General features: G+C 40.4%; 1 non-coding gene across 1 annotated transcript; it reads left to right on the top strand.

The window, feature by feature from the left end:
- Nucleotides 1-10606: 10606 nt before the first annotated feature.
- LOC132254220 (small nucleolar RNA R71) lies at nt 10607-10714 on the top strand. Its single transcript, XR_009466496.1, has one exon. It is a non-coding gene; the product is annotated as a small nucleolar RNA R71 (small nucleolar RNA).
- Nucleotides 10715-11848: the final 1134 nt, after the last annotated feature.

The raw sequence follows: 11848 nt of genomic DNA, 5'->3' as shown, positions 1-11848 counted from the left end.
CTCTGCTCACCTAACCCAAGAACCATCGGGGGCCTTCTCAAATTTCATCCGCCCCATCGACAGATCATCATATGTATCATAAACGTTGGGGGCCTCAAAATCTGTCTCTCTACTCAAATCAACCCCGACATCCTTGAACACTCTGGTGAGGAAGCGACCATAGGGGAGTACGCGGGTCGTGCTCTCGCAAAATGAGATCATGTGTATCATCATCAAGTACCCCAAGTGGATCTATCTCCTTGTCATAATAGAGTCCATGAAGAATGCCTCATAATAGGAGACCTCATCTCGGTGTCCGCCCCGTGGTAGCAAGATAGAGCAAATCATGTGGTGTATTACTCTGTTGATCACGGTCAAGCTGTGGACCGAGAGTTTGCCCATCCCCTAGGCGTCTACAAGTCCGTAGATCCTCTGAACTACCTTTCTAGGCTCGAATCCCAGTAGAGTGGGCTAAATCTTGGACTCGTACACTTTAAGTCCAATCGAAGCAATATCGAAAATATGACAAATGCTCTCTAAGTCCAGGCGGATCTGGACTCCTCTAACAGTGGAAATAATTGGGCCACCAATGCCATAAGTAGCCCTCAAATAAAATACTCACACCAAAGTTGGGAAAATCGGCTCTAAAACCGTCACCACAGGAAGCCAACCCCTCTTACTGAAAAGGCCCTCAAACCTGAAATGCTGGAGTTGGGAGAAATTGATATTTCTCCTTGGAACTACTTTCCTTTGAGTAGACTTTTGCTTGTATTGCTGGTAGTCCTCCACGAAATTGAACAGGGCAATGTCAAATCTTGCCTTTTGGCGAGCCTCTGGCTAACACGACATAGCTAGGCACTTGCCCTTGTGCCCTAGAGGCAACCGACTCTTTCCTAGGAGCCATGAGAAAAAGCAAAACATTGGAAAAAGGGCTAATAGAGAGAGAAATGAGCACATCCGAAACCCTAGGCGCACAGAAATGAAGAAGAACCTAACTGTGACACGCGGGAGGAAGAAAATGCAATCGAAAACCGAAACCCTAGCCTCCAATCTTGCCAAAAATTCAATCCAAAACCTTTAATCGGTCCAAACCTCACTCAAAATAGTCTCTAGAAGCCAAAATGTGAAAGTCCCTTAAGAAATGGTGGAGAAACTAAAGCGTGGGAGTCACTTAAAAACCCTAATCCTGACGAACCAATCGACCGGTCTTGGTCTGGTCGACTGCCTAGTCAATGCGGTCAATGACTTGACTTTTCCAATTTTTCGCGTATTTCCTCATTTTTTGATCCTCTTCCTTCCTTTTTCAATTGAAATCCCTAATTTTTTATGCCCAATGCCAACAAAATTTTAATTTTTGGTCAAAATTTGACCATTTATCTAAGTATATGTCTATGTGATGTATATGACATGAAATTCATGCAATCAGAAGATACATTCATAAAAAATTCATAAAGCAATCGTTAGATCATAAAGAATTCACCCCTAGTTGTCTTCTAATATCAACAAATTTTTCTTCACTTAGAGGTTTTGTAAAGATATTAGCAAGTTGATATTTTATGCTTACAAATTCAAGTGTTATGTCACCCTTTTGTGCATGGTCTCTAAGAAAATGATGTCTAATCTCTATGTGCTTAGTCTTAGAGTGTTGCACGAGATTTTTTGATATACTTATGGCACTAGTATTATCACATTTAATAGGAATATGCTCAAAAGATAAATCAAAATCACTAAGTGTTTGTTTCATCCAAAGAATTTGTGCACAACATAAATCGGTTGCTATGTATTCGCCTTCCGTCATTAACAAAGCTATCGAATTTTGCTTCTTACTCCCCCCAACCGACATATTCCTAGTCCCTTAGCAATATAGGAGAGAAAAATGAAAATAAAAAGCAAACTAATCTAAAATTTACAACATCATGCTGAAAGAAAATAATTCTCAAGTGGCATGATGATCTAATTCTCTCATGAAACATTAAAGAAATACAAACCCAAATTTCAACAAGAGTTATAACAAACTATGCTAAACACTGTCAATCAAGGGAGTGCATTATGCAAACTGAAGTTTTAAAATCATTTCAACTTCCAAAGAACCAAACTTTAATCTTCCACAAAAATCTATGTGTATTGGTTCCTTAGCTTCCGAGAATAATATGCTAAACTAATCTCTCCCCCCAACCTATCTCTTTTCAACACTTAGCAAACTGACCAAAATCAATAAGAAAAGAACACACTTTCATCTTTTTTTTTTCTTTTTTCTTTTTTTAAGGCAACTTTATGGGGTACTCTTTCTGACTTGTCCATGTAATGGGGGTCCATCGATGACTCCCAACCAATTAAGGTTTAGGGCATCAAGCTTTAAGGATCTTTCAACCACTAACTCCTCGGATTTCTCCCCAGACTTTTGAGAATGAATTTCTAATACCCAAGCACCTACCACATGCTAACTCCACCTATCAACCCTTATAACGAGCATTGAGGTTGATGACTCCCAACCAATTAAGGTTTAGGGCACCAGGCTTTAAAGATTTTCACCATATACTCCTCAGACCTTGCTCGGGTTTCAAGGCAAGCAAACAACTTTCTTTATTTCAAAGGCTCATTGGCCTTTTGCAGGGTGTTTCAATTTTATCAATTGAGGTCAAATATACCAAGTCCCAAAATTATTCTAAGTCAAGAGGGAAATAGCTTTTCATCTTATAATCGGACTCTAATGTGCACAGTGTGTGAATAGCTTAAAGTGGAAGAACTAAATTCAATTTCAATAGAAGTTTAAACAATTGTACCACTTTAGTGAGCATAATCCATACTCTAAGTCAAGTGAAAAAACAACAATTCAATTTCTCTTGGTTTAATTTGAAAATTTTTCCTCAAAATTCATGGAGAAAATAGTAACAAGAGTAAAAAGTAAAAAATACAACTAATTAACCAATATAATTGCAATACCAAAAAGATTTAGCATACTTCCTTCCTCATTCCCCCCAACCGAACTGAGCATTGTCCTCAATGTGATATGAGTGACTGTAATTAAAGGGAGGAAGTGGTACTTCCTGGCTGATATCAAATTCGAATATTGATTGGAGAAACCACATGTTTCAAAAAGAATAGAATATGTGAGAAAAGGAAATAAGAATAAATTAATGCTAAAGGTTAACAAGAAAATATTAAACTTGTATTACTTTAAATCCATTTGAGTACAATGCAAAGGAAAAGCAATACAAGCAATCCCAAATATGGTACCAAAATAATGGGATTTCTTTCAAACTAAAAACGAAATACATAAAACAAAGATAATAGATATATAATAGTCTGATGAGTGGGTGGTGCTCTGGCTAGGCAGATGGATCTGCCTCTTCAGTAGGTGCATCAACTGGGGCTTGAGGCTCTGAGGGATGAGAGTGTGGCACTGCTGGAGTAGAAGTGGAGGGCTCTACAGCTGGTGGCAGATCGAAATGAAGCTGGAGCTGCCTTAAGATGGCAGCTTGTTAAGCCTGAGTGGCCAACATCTGCTCTTGGCATGCTCTAATGGCTGCCATCTCTTGAGCAAGACTGTTCTGAGAAGCTGTGAGAGTCTCCAATGCACGGCATAATTCTCGATATTCAGATATAGGAATGGCCATCCTCGGCTCAGCTGAAGTGGATGGCTGAGATGAAGCTGGTGCAGCTGGTGGAACTCTGGGAATGGCAGGAGCAGCAACTGTTATACCCTCAGGTATGTGTCGTGGGGATGCTCTCCTTGCAGTTGGCTGAGGCTGCTCACGCTGATCAACTTTATAGGCCGTCATGTTGTTCCATTTATCAAGAGTAAATGGCTCACGGCAAATGCGTTTTCTCTCCAGCTGAGGCTCAGAAGGATATCCCAAGTGCTCCAGAATTTGGCATAGCAGCCTTGGAAAGAGGAGAGGAATGCAATCAGCTCTCTGAAGCTTCTTTTTGTGAACCTTCTCTTCGAAATAGAGAAGGGCTGCCAGGATTAGATGATGAGGCCCAAAGAAAAATCCTTCAGACATCTTGTACAGGGCTTCTAAGAGGACTCCTCTTCTTTGAGTCCAATGCTGCAATGGGTAGAGGTTATGACGCAAAAATGCATCAATAAAAAATATAATTGGAGGAAGCTCCCCCCTCAACAAATGTGATCGATTTGCAGCTCCTCTGGAAAGAGTGCACACCATCTCCAGCTCAGTAGGATTTGCCCAAACTCTAAAATTATCGAATTGGGTTGGCTCATAGGGAATTTGCAGGGCTTCAGCAATATGGCGTGCTCCCAATATGCCATGTCTCCCATCGATAGTGAAATGAATCAAAGTTGGATCCCTGACCTGGTTGGTTGTCATGGATTGATAGAAATCCGTGGCTACCCGGGGGTAGAAAAAGTCTCTCGGAGCTAGCAGATGCTCCATATGGTACCTTCTCAGCAGGTTGAATGACTGTGCAAGCTCCAGCCTCACTCTGAATGCGGCTATGTCGAAGCATAGCTCGGAATGGAATGGCCGAACTCTACAGTCCAAGTTTCCCTCAATTGGGGGCTGAGGTAGCATTGGCCGCCTGATTACTTCTTCCAGAGCTGTTTCGGATGGAATTTGGGGCTCGGGAAGTGGCCCTTGAGGCTCCTGAGATTTTTCTTGCGGCGCTAGAGATGGCACCGACGACAGAAGTGGCATGGGAATCGGCGAGGGAACTGGAGTTGGAACCGGTGATGGAATTGGTGAAGGCTCTGGAGATTGCTCCGTCAAGTCGATGGGTTCTGAGCTCTCAACCCTAAGTCTCTTTTGCAGTGGCCGACCCCCTGACCTGGTAAGGTAACGTTTCGCCGAAGGCTTTGGCGGCGCTGGCTTCACCGGAGGAGGAATTGCTTTCGGCTGCAGAGGCTCTGGAGCAGAATCTGGAACTGGCTCCTTTCGCAGACTCTTCTTGCGATTTGAAGGAGATGAAGATTTAGCCCCTCGTGTTCGCGCCATTTCGGGATACCGAAATTTGGCTGACGTTGCTAATCGGAGAAGATGACCGAAGGCTTGGACGGCGTGGCTCACTCAAGAAGACGAACAGCTTGCGAGAATGGCGCTCTGATTTTTGAAACCCTTTTCACAGCTCAAATGACCGGTATAAATAGGAAAAACGGAAGACTAAGAGTCAGTTTGAGTTTCGCAGCAAAACGCCAATTTCGTAGCAAAATGCCATTTTCGCAGCAACTTCGCAATGCGTTTCGCAACTGCGAAATTAATGTTACTGTGCTGCGAAGTGGCACACGTGTGCCAAAATCGCTTTCGCAATTGAAAATACCCTGCGGAATGGGACTTTTAGTGCGAAATCAGGTCTTTACCACTTCGCAAGGCGTTTCGCAGCTGCCAAATGAGGGCTCCTGGACTGCGAAGTGGCACTCGTGTGCCAAAATCGCCTTCGCAGCTGCGAAAATTCTCGCAAAGAACTCCAAAGTGTTGCGGAATGGTTTGTCAACAAAATGCTCATTTCGCAGAAGTTTTCTTCAGCCTGCGAAATCTCGCAGAGCTCTGTTTTTCCTTTGTTTTCACTCTGTTTTTGCTCCGATTTCGATCCGATTTTTTTCTTTCAATTTCCTTGAAATTTCTTCCACCTGGGATCATTCAAAAAGATTAAAACACACCTAAAAACATGATTTAAGATCAAAAACTAAGATCAAATGTATGAAAAAAACTTAAAAATTTACAAAATTTACAAAAATTTTGGACTGTGGTAAACCACATCCAGCAAACCCTTCTTTGCTTAGGATTTTTGAGGGTCAAGGAGGTTGATCTCCTCCTTTTCTGGTTTGAATGGCTCCATGAATGGCTTGAGACGATATCCATTGACTTTGAAGGTGTCCTTGCCATTGGAATTCAATAATTCCACCACTCCATTGGAATATACTCGGTGAACTATGAACGGGCCTATCCACCTTGACTTGAGCTTCCCAGGAAAGATATGGAGTCTTGTGTCATAAAGTAAAACTCTTTGCCCTTCCTGAAATTCCTTGTTGGAGATGAGTTGGTCATGCCACTTCTTCATCCTCTGTTTTGCAACTTTGGAATTGATATAAGCATTATTTCTTAATTCCTCCATCTCATTAAGGTCTAGATATCTCTTTTCTCCTGCCTTGATCAAGTCCATATTCAGCTTCTTTATTGCCCACCAAGCCTTGTATTCAACTTCCATAGGGAGATGGCATGTTTTGCCATAGACAAGACGATAGGGAGACATCCCAAGAATAGTCTTATAAGTTGTTCTATATGCCCACAATGAATCATGAAGCCTAATAGACCAATCCTTTCTGTTGGAATTCACCACTTTCATCAATATGTTCTTTATTTCCCTGTTAGCTAGCTCAACTTGCCCGGAAGTCTGAGGATGATAAGGTGTAGCCACCTTATGCTTCACTCCATACTTGGATAACAAAGCTTCAAAAGGTTTGTTGCAAAAATGAGCACCTCCATCACTGATTATGGCTTTGGGCACCCCAAATCTTGAGAATATATTCTCTTTAAGAAACTTGAGAACCACCCTGTGATCATTTTGTTTACAGGGGATTGCCTCAATCCATTTAGAAACATAATCCACCCCCACCAAGATGTAAGAATTACCAAAAGACATTGGGAAAGGTCCCATGAAGTCAATGCCCCATACATCAAATAGCTCAACTATTAGAATGGGGTTCATAGGCATTTGGTTTCTTCTTGTTAGCTTTCCAAGCCTTTGGCATTTATCACAACTCCTACACATGATGTGGGCATCTTTGAAAAGAGATGGCCAAGTAAACCCTGATTGCAATACCTTCATGGCTGTTTTCTGAGAGGCAAAGTGGCCTCCACATGCATTCTCATGACAATGGGATAGAATCCCTTGCTGCTCATCTTCAGGGACACACTTCCTAATTATCTGATCTGCACAATACTTAAAAAGAAAGGGCTCTTCCCAATAATAAGCATGAATTTTGGCAAAGAAGTGCTTCCTGTCCTGTGCATTCCACTCACTTGGAATTTCTCCAGTTACTAAATAATTAGCAATATGAGCATACCAAGGAGTTTTCACTAGGAACATGAGTGATTCTTCAGGAAAATCATCATTAATAGGCAAGGGATGAGAATTATGTGCTATAACTAACCTTGAAAGGTGGTCAGCTACCACATTCTCCACTCCTTTCTTATCTTTGATTTGAAGATCGAATTCTTGTAACAAAAGAATCCATCTAATCAACCTTGCTTTTGCATCTTGCTTTGTCAATAAATACTTCAAGGCTGAATGGTCAGTAAAGACAATGATGAAAGACCCCACTAAATAAGCACGAAATTTGTCCAAAGCAAATACCACAGCTAACAATTCTTTTTCTGTAGTTGTGTAGTTCCTTTGAGCTTCATTTAGTGTTTTACTTGCATAGTAAATCACATAGGGCTTCCCATCTTCCCTTTGGCCAAGCACAGCTCCTATAGCAAAGTCACTGGCATCACACATCAATTCAAAAGGTAATTGCCAGTTAGGGGCTCTCACTATTGGAGTTGTTGTTAAAAATTTCTTCAGTTGATCAAAGCTATTTTGACACCTTTCATCCCATATAAACTTAGCATCCTTAGCTAACAGCTCACAAAGAGGTTTTGAAAGACTTGAAAAACCTTTTATAAACCGCCTATAGAACCCTACATGGCCAAGGAACTGTCTTACTCCTTTTACAGTTGTTGGGGATGGTAATTTGACAATAAGCTCCACCTTTGCTTTATCAACTTCAATGCCTTTTTCAGAGATGATATGGCCAAGGACAATTCCTTGACGTACCATAAAATGGCATTTCTCCCAGTTGAGCACCAGGTCTTTTTCAATGCATCTGTGAAGAACTGCTTCCAAATTAACCAAGCATTCCTCAAATGTACCTCCATATACGGTGATGTCATCCATGAAAACCTCCATAATTCGCTCCACCATATCACTGAAAATACTCAACATACATCTTTGAAATGTAGCAAGTGCATTGCATAAACCAAAAGGCATTCTCCTGTAAGCATATGTTCCAAATGGACATGTAAAAGTGGTCTTTTCCTGATCTGCCAAATCAATTTCAATCTGAAAATACCCTGAATACCCATCCAAGAAACAATAAAATGGATGTCCAGAGACTCTCTCCAGCACTTGATCAATAAATGGCAATGGAAAATGATCTTTCCTGGTGACAGCATTCAGCTTTCTATAATCAATACACACCCTCCAACCTGAAGTGAGGCGTGTAGTAACTTCTTCCCCTTTTTCATTTTGAACCACTGTGATCCCTGACTTTTTTGGTACCACTTGAGTAGGACTCACCTAAGGGCTATCAGATATAGGGTAAATGATTCCTGCTTGAAGTAGCTTCAGCACCTCGGCTCGCACCACCTCTTGTAGATGAGGATTCAACCTTCTTTGAAATTGACGAATTGGCTTTGCTTCCTCCTCCATATATATATGATGAGTACAAACTAAAGGACTAATGCCTTTCAAGTCAGATATCTGCCATCCTATTGCCTTCTTACACCTTTTGAGAACTTCCATTAAACAATTCTCTTGATGACTGGTCAGAGATGAAGATATCACAACAGGACATTGATTATTTTCTTCAAGATATGTATATTTCAGCTCCACAGGTAAAGGCTTCAGATTGAGTTTTGGAATTTCTTTTTCAGCAGATGCCTCCTCTTCTTTATTGAACAAAGGTAGAATTTCTTCTATCTTTCTCCAACTTTGTAGAGTAGCAAGCCCAATAGGAGATTCAGACATACCTTCCTCAAAATCCACAAGACTTTTATTCAACTTGTCTTGCATATTTTGATTACAATGCTCCTCCACCAAAGTATCAATAATGCACAGCTCTTCTGGACCCTCTTCTTCTTCTGGAGTGATTTGCTTTTTAGACATATAGAAAATATTGAGATCCAGTGTCATGTTAGCAAAAGTGAGTTGCATAAGCCCATTCCTGCAGTTGATGATTGCATTTGAAGTTGCAAGAAATGGCCTTCCAAGGATGATAGGAACTAAATTAGCTTCCTTTACAGTAGGATCTGTATCAAGAACAATAAAATCTATTGGATAGTAGAAATTATCTACTTGAACCAATACATCCTCAATTACCCCTCTTGGAATTTTCACTGATCTATCTGCCAGAGATAGAGTGATTGATGTTGGCTTCAACTCTCCAAGTCCCAATTGCTTGTAGACGGAATATGGAAGCAAATTCACACTTGCTCCCAAATCTAGCAAGGCTTTTTCCACTACCTTTCCTCCAATCATGACTGAAATGGTAGGACTTCCTGGGTCTTTGTACTTCAAAGGAGACTTATATTGTAAGATTGCACTTACTTGCTCAGTCAAGAAGGCTTTCTTATTTACAGTCAACCCTCTTTTGATAGTACATAAATCCTTTAGGAATTTTGCATACATTGGAACTTGTTTAATCATATCCAGCAATGGAATATTGACTTTCACTTGTCTCAATACTTCAAGGATTTCAGCTGCATTTCTAATCCCCTTTTTCCCATGTAATGCTTGAGGAAAAGGTGGAGAAGTTGATTTCTTCAGCATTTCTTCCTTCAGAAGCTCCTTCTCTGGAATTACTTTCCTTGTTAAATCAGAGTCCTTCTTTTCTTCACTGGTCTCAATCTCTTTATCTTCCATTTCCTTCCCTTTCTTTATCTCTTCTTCTTTCTCAACATGTGGCTTGGGTGTTAGCTGCTCAATTTTTTTACCACTCCTTAGAGTGATCAAGGCTTTAACATCTTTCACCTATGATGATTCACCCTCTTGGCTTTCCACTTCATGGACACCTTTAGGGTTTTGGTGAGGTTGAGAAGGAAATCTTCCCTTCTCTTACAGTGTATTTAAATTTGTAAGCCTTGAAATTGAATATTGGATGTTATCAAACTTTTGGTTCATATCATTTTGCATTCCATCCATCCTTTTATTCAACATACTCTCCACTCTGTCAATTCTTTGATAGATTTGAGCATTGGTGGCTTCTTGCTTTCCAACAAAATCTCCCACTACCTTGCTGAGATTAGCCATTGCTTGTTCAAGACATGAAGGTTGTTGAGATGGTGGATCCGGCTGTTGGTATTGAGTTGCTCTAGCCTTCCATGAGAAATTTGGATGATTCCTCCAACTTGAGTTGTAGGTATTTCCATATGGCGCATTGTTATTGGGCCTGAATTGTCCAACAACATTTGCTTGATCTCTATATATCTCCCTTTCAGCTGAAATTGCAGGGCATTCCTCCACCAAATGTTCATATGATTTACAATTAGGACACAGCTTCACTTGCACTGGTGCTTCAGCAACAGCTTGCACTTCATGAATTCTTTTAAGCTCCAGCTCCTCCAATCTTCTTGTCATAGCTGCCAACTTTGCTTTCATATCATCATCTTCTTTCAAAGTATACATCCCAGCCTTTGCATTGTAAGCATTCAACTGAGACTTCATCTTTCCCACTTCTCCTTTAGTTGGTTCATCCCATCCCCTTGAAACATCAGCTACATAGCTCAAGAAATCCATAGCTTCCTCTGGATTTTTGCTCATGAAATCTCCTCCACACATTGTCTCGAGGAGTTGCTTCATTGAAGAGGACATACCATCATAAAAATAGCTCACCAATAGCCAAGTATCAAAGCCATGATGAGGGCAAGCATTTATAGCTTCCATGTATCTTTCCCAACACTCATAGAATTTTTCATTCTCTTTAGCTGAGAAATTTGAAATTTTCCTTTTCAAGCCATTTGTTCTATGAGTGGGAAAAAATTTCTTGAGGAATTCAGCTTGTAAGTCAGTCCAAGAACGGATACTCCTTGGCCTTAAAGAATTAAGCCAAATTTTGGCCTTATCCTTTAAAGTAAAAGGAAATAACTTAAGCCTCATCAAATCAATTGAAGCTCCTCCCTCTTGGAATGTATTACAAACATCTTCAAATTCCTTGATGTGTGCATACGGATTCTCACTTTCCATCCCATGGAAAGTTGGTAGAAGTGGAACAAGATACGGTCTGATCACTAGCTGCTCTGTAGGGGGCACTATACATGATGGTGCACTCATACGAGGTGGATGCATACGGTCCCTCATTGATCTGAATTCATTGAGATTGTCCTGACGACCTTGGTGACTATGCTGATCTTCAGGTGTAGCTTCCATGATATTCAAGATCACTTCGAATTCTTTTCTCTGAGGTGTATCACACTTAACAAGCCTTCCTCCACTGTCTCGTATCCACTTTGGCATACACAACTAGTATCTATCTGCAACTAAAAATGAAAACAAAAGACAACAAAAGAAACAGGGCTACAACAACAAAATTAAACTAAGCTAAATTTTAAAATATAAACTTGGATTATGAATAAATAAAGAAAGAATGAGAATTAGTAAAGTGAAAGAAACGTTACCAACTTGTGATGAAAATCACAAGTGCTCAAAAATGGTATCAATATAAACTTGACACCTTCCCCGGCAGCGGCGCCATTCGATTCATGCCCAATTGGTGTCTCAGCTGATTCGTGTCCAACTGGTGCTCCTTGATTGAGGGAGTAATCAACAAAATTTATAACCTATAACACCATATACTAAGGTAGCAAAGACAAAGCTACTATAGTATAGCGGCTCTAGGATCGTTCACTAGGAAGGATTAACAAGCTATCAATGATACCAATTCAAAGTGAATTGGTCTTGTTTCATTTCAAGGTTAGCTTAAGAAATAAAACACAAACTTTGATTGGTAAAGATTTAGACTTAAACTAACTAATAAAATAAGTAATAGGAATAACTTAGGAAGAAAAACATTCCTTGGAGAGTTAGGTTCACTAGGGTGGTTCCTCATGCAAAAGACATAGCTCTGGTCAAATGGTTCATTTCCTCGAGTTAG

Source organism: Vitis vinifera, chromosome 8 (assembly GCF_030704535.1).
Source record: "Vitis vinifera cultivar Pinot Noir 40024 chromosome 8, ASM3070453v1".
NCBI lineage: Eukaryota > Viridiplantae > Streptophyta > Magnoliopsida > Vitales > Vitaceae > Vitis > Vitis vinifera.
This window is presented reverse-complemented; position numbering and strand designations above follow the sequence as displayed.